We start from the raw sequence: 8,794 nt of genomic DNA, 5'->3' as shown, positions 1-8,794 counted from the left end.
CGTGTTAAATTCTTGATGAATTTGTCACAATGGGCTAACTGATCTGACCTCATGCTGATCCTATTGGAAGGGGATTGTTACTAGTGATTGCTAACAATCTACCATGTCAGGTTGACCTGCACGAGGTTCCTCTTGGAAACCACCGTAATAAAATCTTGGTGAATTTACCCATGACCTCATGCTCATCTTATCATCCACTGGTGCTGCCAGCGTAAACCGTATAAAAAAAACTCTAGTTATGTTTATTACGAGTTATCACATATCTAAGTACACGCATGTATTGAATCGATAGTGCAATCGTCTTACGTGTGACAGTCCATTGTTCGAATCCGTTGTTTTCCAATATTGTTAAATAAAACAATGAACAATCATCTTTGTTCGGCTGATAGAGGTCGGGTCTCTATATGGTTATTTAATAATATATTCTGAGACCAGAAATTGCTACAACAAAATGTATTTACGTGTATATTCTGAACACAAATCTAAGGACTGTAAACGTTATTATATCCTAGTTAAAGTCATTCTTTAAATCCTTACTCCTTACTAATATAAATGCGAAAGTAACTCTGTCTGTCTGTCTCGCAATCACACCAAAACTACTGACCCTCAGAAAGGACATAGGCTACTTTTTAAGGCGATAAAAGAATAAGGGTCGTAAGAGGTTGCAAGGGGGATGAAAGATTGTATGGAAGTATCGTAATTTTTTAGACGACCTCGGTGGTCTAGCGGTCTAGCACACCGCTTTACGTCCGATGGTCGCGGTTTCGATTCCTCGCACGTCAAAAACAATTGTATTCATGAGTATGACTGTTGGTATCAGTGTGGGTGTTTTCTATGTATAATATGTGTTTATTTACAAAAAAAAATATTTATGTATTTGTATCAATTATCTAATACCCATTTTAGCTAACTTATATTGGGTCTAGATGGCGCTGTGTGAATTGTCCTGAGATTATTTTTTTTTAAACTGGAACGAAACGTTAACCATTCTTTTTTATTTGGTTTATATTAGATTAGATTATTATACATTTTTTTATTATTTAGTCGAAGTTTATTTTACACGGACGAACTCGCTAGTTAACTCTTTTTATTCCAGTAATTTTTTTTTTATCTCTTTTGAATGCGTTTGTTCGCAATTGTTTCTCGAAAAGGCATACGACCGAATTCCCCGTCTAGTTTTGTGGTGGGCCCTAAAGAAGAAAGGTGTACCAGGGAAGTATGTAGATCTGATACGTGCCATGTACATTCGGTCTAACACATACGTCCGATCGGCGGTAGGTGCCTCCGATAAGTTCAGTGTGGCAAACATTCGGCTCTAAGTCCTTACCTCTTCCTCATTGTAATGGATGCTCTGACATCGGACATTCAGGACGAGGTTGTGTTGCTGTTTGCCGACGATATTGTGCTTGTTGGTGAGGATGGAATCGAGGTCCAGAGGACTAGATAGATGGCAAGAAAAACTGGAGAGTGTTGGCTTGAAGATCAGCAGAACTAAAACTGAATACCTATTCTGCGATTTCGTCTCTCCATTTCAAGCCTATCTATCTAAACGGTGTAATGCTTCCGGTCTGCTCCGATTTTCTATCGTTCAGTTATTCAGAACAATGCCGACATCAGTTATCTATTGGATGAAATGGCGACAGGTCTCGGGAACGATATGCGACCCCCGAATGCCTTGAAACTAAAGGGTAAAGTTTATAAATCTATCATTGGGACCTGTCATTTTGTATGGATCTGAATGTTGGGCCGTAAAGGGGATGGACGAAAGGCGTGTGCATGTGGCAGAAATGCGAATGTTAAGATGGATGTGTGGGGTTACCAGGAGTGACAGAATAAGGAATGAGTATATACGAGAATTTTTTTTATAAAAAGTTGCGAGGTAACAGATTGAGCTGTATGGGCATGTTATGCGGAGGAATGAGGACCATGTCTTATGGAAAATGTATAATATGAATGTGGATGGATGTAAAGGGAGGGGACGCCCTTGGATGGATTGTGTGAAAGATGATATGAATAAAAGAAGAGTATGTTTAGATATGACGACTGATAGAGAACATTTTTTTAAAGGCAAGGCAATGATGATGAATGCGTTTGTTCGCAATCTCACCTGATGTTAAGTTATGGAGATAAGTGAATAATAATAATAATTATCTCGGACAATTCACAGTGACATCTGATCCCAAGCAACCAAAGCTTGTGTTATCACAACTGATGTAAATACTTATATACATAATTAAGGGGCAAGGGAATTGTTAGTAGTATAGATTAGCCTCATTGTTAACAATGTACCATGTCTGGTTGACCACCACGCGGTCCCTCCTAGAAACCACCATGATAAATATTCATATATATTTTCTGTGTAATTCTTATATAACTAGCTTTTGCCCGCAGCTTCACTCGCGTAGTAGTGAGTATTATTATTAATTAGGTGTAGTTTTTACGGGTTTACTTTTGTTTAGCGTGTGTAAAAAATTAGGACCTACAAAATCTAAGAAGATTTATACAAACTTTCATCCCTTATTTTATCCCCTTAGGGGTGGAATTTAAAAATCCTCTCTTAATGCCTACATCGTAGTAGCTTTATGCATGCAAAGTCTCAGCCCGATCGGTTTAAAATTGACAAAGTTTCATATACTTTCATCCCCTATTTTATCCTTTTGGGGGTAGAATTAATCAAAATATTTTCTTAGATGAATGGTTGGATGCCTACGTCATAACATCTACCTGCATGCCAAATTTCAGCCCGATCCGTCCAGTAGTTTGGGCTGTGCGTTGATAGATCACTATGTCAGTCACCTTTGAGTTACATATATTTAGATTCTATTGGTGCAATAAAGAGTTTATAAATAAATTCCTGGTGAATTTGTCACGCTGAACTGACCTGGTCTCATGTTCATCTTATCATCCTCCACTGGTGCTGCCAGCGTAAACCGTCAGCATGGTGCACCATTCCATTATCATCCATAAAAAAAGTGTACTATTTACCATCTGATGAACAGTAAAATCAATCTCTCAAACGGTATCGAATCACTTAGCTTGAGGCGAGACTTCGCATCGCTTTGTGTGTTCTACCGAATATACAACGGACTGTGCTCTGATGAATTGTTCGACATGATGCCTACGGCCACCTTTCACCATCGCACCGCTCGCCATCGACAGGGAATTCATCCCCACACGCTGGAACCTAAGTGGTCTCGGACAGTGCGGTTTCAGAGGAGCTTCCACCCGCGTACACTTACATTGTGGAATGAACTTCCTGCCGAGGTTTTCTCACGAGACTACAGCATGGGGTTTTTCAAGAAGGGTATATTAAAGTTTCTTAAGGGTCGGCAACGCGCACGTGACACCCCTGGTGTTTCAGGCGTCCATAGGCTACGGTAACCATTTACCATCAGATGGGCCGTATGCTTGTTTGCCACCTAAGTGGTATAAAAAAAAATAAGCTAGTACCCGCCCCAGGGGAAAGGGATTGTCAGCGATCTGAACTAACTACTCCATCACCAAGTTCATCTGACCTCCACAGCAAACGATACTATTGTGAAATCAATGAGTTATAATTTTTTTTTTCAAATAGTGATACGAATTCAATTTGTCGTCATTATATCGTTGAGTTTTTGATTTATACCTATTCCACTTCTGATCTTTTACATGCTGTTCAAAATCTACCCTGTATCATCGTAAGCACAGATTATTATATTAGAGTCCGTTAGTTTTCTGTTCCCGCGCTTTCACTTCCCCTCCCTTACCTAGTACTGAACTGACCGTACAGCGGCCTTGACGCGCGCGCGCATTTTGTTGTGAATTGAAATAAATTAGAACTGTGTTAAACCTACTGTGAAACTGGAAAGCTAGAGAAGATACCTTCGAGACCCTGAAGCCCAAGAAATCCGCAGAACCATACAGGTACGTGACAGACGCTTCCACCTATTTTTCCCTATATATATATATATATATATAGTAAATTCCCTAACATTTTAAAATGTGTATTGCTATTTAAATATAAACGAAAAATAATACGAACTCAGAATAAAACTGATAAAATCCTATGAACTGAGTATTGCAAGCAGCTATTATAAGATGGTCCGCGCACTATTTTCTTGTTGCAGTTATAATACGACGTTGCAGCATAATAACGAGCTTCCGCAGATCGAGTTATGTTGGACGCATGATGCGTTTACTTATACAAAATACAAGCCTATATTTTGTAAAACTTTAAAACTAACTGAAATGGTAAACCAGCTCACTGTACACTAGATGGTAAATGGTACACTTTTTTTATGGATGAATATCTGTACCCGCGACTTCGTACGCGTTGAATTTAACTTCATTTTTCTAAAATAAAAGTAGCCTAAGTTATACCTTATTACATCAGCTACCTGCCAAAAAATGTCCCGTCAAAATCGGTCCAGCCATTTCAGAAATTAGCCGGGACAAACAGACAGACAATAATCGTAAAAAATGTTATTTTGGTGTATGTATCGTATTTATATTCATATGCATGTAGTAAAAAACGGTTATTTCAATATTACAAACAAACACTCCAATTTTATTTATATGTATAGATGTATAGATAATGTAAAGGTGCACCCGCCTGAGCTAACGGTTTACGCTGGCAGCACCAGTGGAGGATGATAAGATGAGCATAAGGTCAGGTCAGCACATCGTGGCAAATTCACTAGCAATTTATGACGATGGTTTCCAGGGGGAACCGCGTGGAGATCGACCTGACTCCATGGTTAAATATCACCTCACCACTGGAGCGTTATAGTATAGTAAATAGCTATTTTTTTATATTTATATCATTACTAGCTGTGCCCGCGAATTGGTCCGCGTGGAATAATGACCTTGAGCAGCATTTTTAATTATTCAGGCTAATTACAAAATGGCAATGAAAAAAGTTTTATCTTCAAAAATAACGAATTTCCAAACAAACTGTAATCCACTATTTTCTTTTACCCTCTTAAGGGTAAATTTTTTACAAACTTTGGATGTCATATTTATTTATATTTAATCCACAGCCTGAAATATAAGTTTCAAGCGTCTAGTTTTAAAAATGATGATACTGTCATACAATCTTTCATGTCCCCCTTCAAACCTCACAGCTCTTTCTTCGCATTAAAAAATCTATGTCTAGGGTCTAAACCAGAGGGCCCCAAATGTTTTTGTGTCGTAGACCCTTTTCCATATTTTTCAGTTTTGGGTAGACCCCTCCATTCTTAGCTGATATTTATTTTTAGTAAATTTCTAACTGTAGTAAAGTTTAGTGTTAAAAACAACAAGACGACCCCTATCGTAGACCCCCTGCAGTTTGTCATAGACCCCTGGGGGTCGATATAGACCAATTTGGGTCTAGATTATCTGTGTACCAAATTTCATTGAAATATTTAAATGGTTTCAGTAGTTTTGGCATAAAAGATTGTTACGCAACAAAAATGAGACGTTCTTAGTTGCTTTCGCATTTTTAATATATAAAAACAGATCAAAATATAAAATGTATATATAAAAAACAAATCTGAATCTATACAAATGAATCTATACTGCTAATGTGTGGTACTAAGACAGATCTGTTCATTACGAACACTGATTAGACTATTATATTATAGTATTTTGCAATATCATATGCTGGTGGTCATAATTCTCAAAACAAATTGTGTATTTAAATGAATCTGTATTAATGTAAAAAAAAAAAAAATTTGTTTTGCAATATCATGTTTACACAAATAATCTGTATTATTGTAAACATGTACAATATTTATTTGAAAAGAATACGAGCTGAGTTTCTTGTCAGTTCCTCTCATCTCGAAATCATTCCGAACTGACGGTAGATTTGACATATCATAAGAGTCTGTAATAGACCTACATGAATAAATATATTTTGATTTTGAATTTGAATTTGAACCCGCGACCAATAGAAGTAAAGCGAGGTGCCAAACCGCTACACCACTGAGGTCGTCGAGCCCATTTTGACACAAACTTAAAAATATAAATTTGTGAGAATAGTCACAAATTTGAATTTAAATGACTCTGTATTATTGTAAACATGTACAACATTTATTTGAAAAGAATACGAGCTGAGTTTCTTGTCACTTCTCATCTCGAGATCATTCCGAACTGACGGTAGATTTGACATATCATAAGTCTGTAATAGACCTACACGAATAAAGATATTTTTTACTTTAATAGAACTATTTCATTGTCCGCTTGTCAATCAAATAACAACATACAGTACACTGTACTATGAAAATGAGCATTTTGAAATTTCCTTCGTTTATTTCTGCTTTAGGAGCGCCATTGTCAGTTTCGTTTGATTTCCTATTTCGTAAGACACGAGTTATTGCCGTCTGGAAAGTGGATCGGCCAAAACATAATGCGTTCACGTTTGTAGTGGTCAGTTGGAGCTGGTCATGTAACCACGCCTTATGCTTAACTAGTTGCGCCCGCGACTACGTCCGCGTAAAATGACGATACTTCCTTTTTAGAACCTTTCATGATCCCTTTCAACCCCTTGCAACCCTTTTTTCTTATTAAAAAGTAGTATGTCCTTTGTCAGGGTCTAGACTATTTGTGTACCAAATTTCATTTAAATCGGTTCAGTGGTTTAGGCGTGAGAGCGAGACAGACAGACAGACAAACAGAGTTACTTTCGCATTTACAATATTAGTAAGGAGTAAGGACTATCAGACCCGGCCACGCGTTGCTGTATCTAAGGTTCTTGAATAAAACAATATTGCGACTATAAATTGAGATGTAAGCTATCCTATCTTTCAAGTTGGATCAAATTGCACACAATGTGCAAATCAAATTTGCAATCGGTTCAATAGTTTAGGAGTCCATAGCGGACACACAACGCGACACGTGATTTTTATATATAAAGATTTAAGATGGAATTAAGGAAAGTTTTCTTGAAAAATCGTATAATCCGTCATACTCGATACAAAGGGCTGTGAAGAGTGACTTAAAAATTTGATAACAATCTTATCTTAATAATATTATAAACGCGTAAGTTTCTGAATATGGATGGATGTTACTCTTTCACGCAAAAACTACTTTTTGATAAAACTTTACAGTTTTATAGCTTATGCATCAAGATAACACATAGGTTACATTTTTTATTGAAAGTTAACGCGGACGAAACCGCGGGCACGGCTCGTAATATTAGAGACACCAAAGTTTTTGAGTGTGGATGTTTGTTACTCTTTCACGCAAAAACTACTGAACGGATTTTGATGAAACTTTTTAGTAATATAGATAATAGGTACATCAGACATACATATAGGCTATAAATTTCACGCGAGTGAAACCGCGGGCACAGGTAATATTAATATAAAATGAAATATTGACATTCTATTATATTCCATAATGTTTTTAAAGTAAGAAGTTATGGTGAATGACTAATGTTTAGAATTTATAATGCTTGGATTACAGAATTAATATTTGTACGCTGGAAACAGCAGAATATGATGAAACATATATTATATATAATTACCACCATTGTACATACCATGTTCTGACAAATAAATGTATTATTATTATTAACAAGGTACATAGAAAATAAATGATAACTGTCAATTATCTATTAGCACAAAACTAAAGATTAAACTATTTGCTAATGTAAATTGATCAGGCGTTTAGCAAAATTTTTTAAAATTAGATACTTTAATAACTTACATAGTGTGGTAGAAAACTTAGTAAGGTTTTAAAGTTATAATTTATATTTCAAATGTTCAATTATATAGTATAGGACACACTGCAATAAAATTATTCATATAGTTTAATAATAATAATAATCTCAGGACTATTCACACAGCACCATCTAGTCCCAAGTTAAGCTAGCTAAAACGTATTGTGGGTACTAGATAACTGATACAATTATATATAGAAAACACCCAGACCGATACAAACAGTACTTATGAATACAAATGTTTGTTCCGTGCGAGGAATCGAACTCGCGACCATCGGAAGTAAGGCGGTGTGCTAAACCAATTCAGTGCCAACCAGTGCAGTCAATTGTACTGCTATATGTCACCTTTAAATAGAAACAAAACTTACATACCCTAGTCCTGGCTGCAGTACATGAGACAAACACGCACAGACTCCATATGAAGTATGCCTATAAATAATAGAAAAAATGTACATTCAAATAAACTTAATACAACTACTTTTGAATAGTCATATTCCTATATTTTTACTAAATAGGTAGCAAACTAAACACACACATTATTTCTAATATAACTACTGTTGAATAGTCATATTTCTTTTTTTTTACTAAATAGGTAGCAAACTAGCATACGGCCCACCTGATGGTAAACGGTTACCGTAGCCTATGAAAGCCTGAAACACCAGGGGTGTCACGTGCGTGTTACCGTCCCTTAAGAAACCTTAATAGGGTATTTTCTATATATAGGGTATTTTCGATTCCTCGCACGGCACAAACATTTGTATTCATGAGTATGATTTTTTGTATCGGTCTGGGTGTTTTCTACATATATTATGTATGTATTTACGAAAAAAAAATATCTATGCATTTGTATTGGTTGTCTAGTACCCATAACACAAGCTTTAGCTAGCTTAACTTGGGTGTAGATGGCGCTGTGTGAATTGTCCTGAGATTATTATTATTATTATTACTAGCTGTCCCGGCAAACGTTGTTTTGCCATATAAATTAATAACGCTATAAAAAAATAGGGGTTGATGATAGAAGGGTGAAAATTTAGGATTGTATGTATTTTTGTATGTTGTATCATAAAATAATAGAAACTAAAAATTTAGTCTAAATTTTTAGAGAATTTTATA

Source organism: Achroia grisella, unplaced genomic scaffold (genome assembly GCF_030625045.1).
Source record: "Achroia grisella isolate CSIRO2021 unplaced genomic scaffold, CSIRO_AGI_Agris_v1 utg633, whole genome shotgun sequence".
Lineage (NCBI taxonomy): Eukaryota > Metazoa > Arthropoda > Insecta > Lepidoptera > Pyralidae > Achroia > Achroia grisella.
This window is presented reverse-complemented; position numbering follows the sequence as displayed.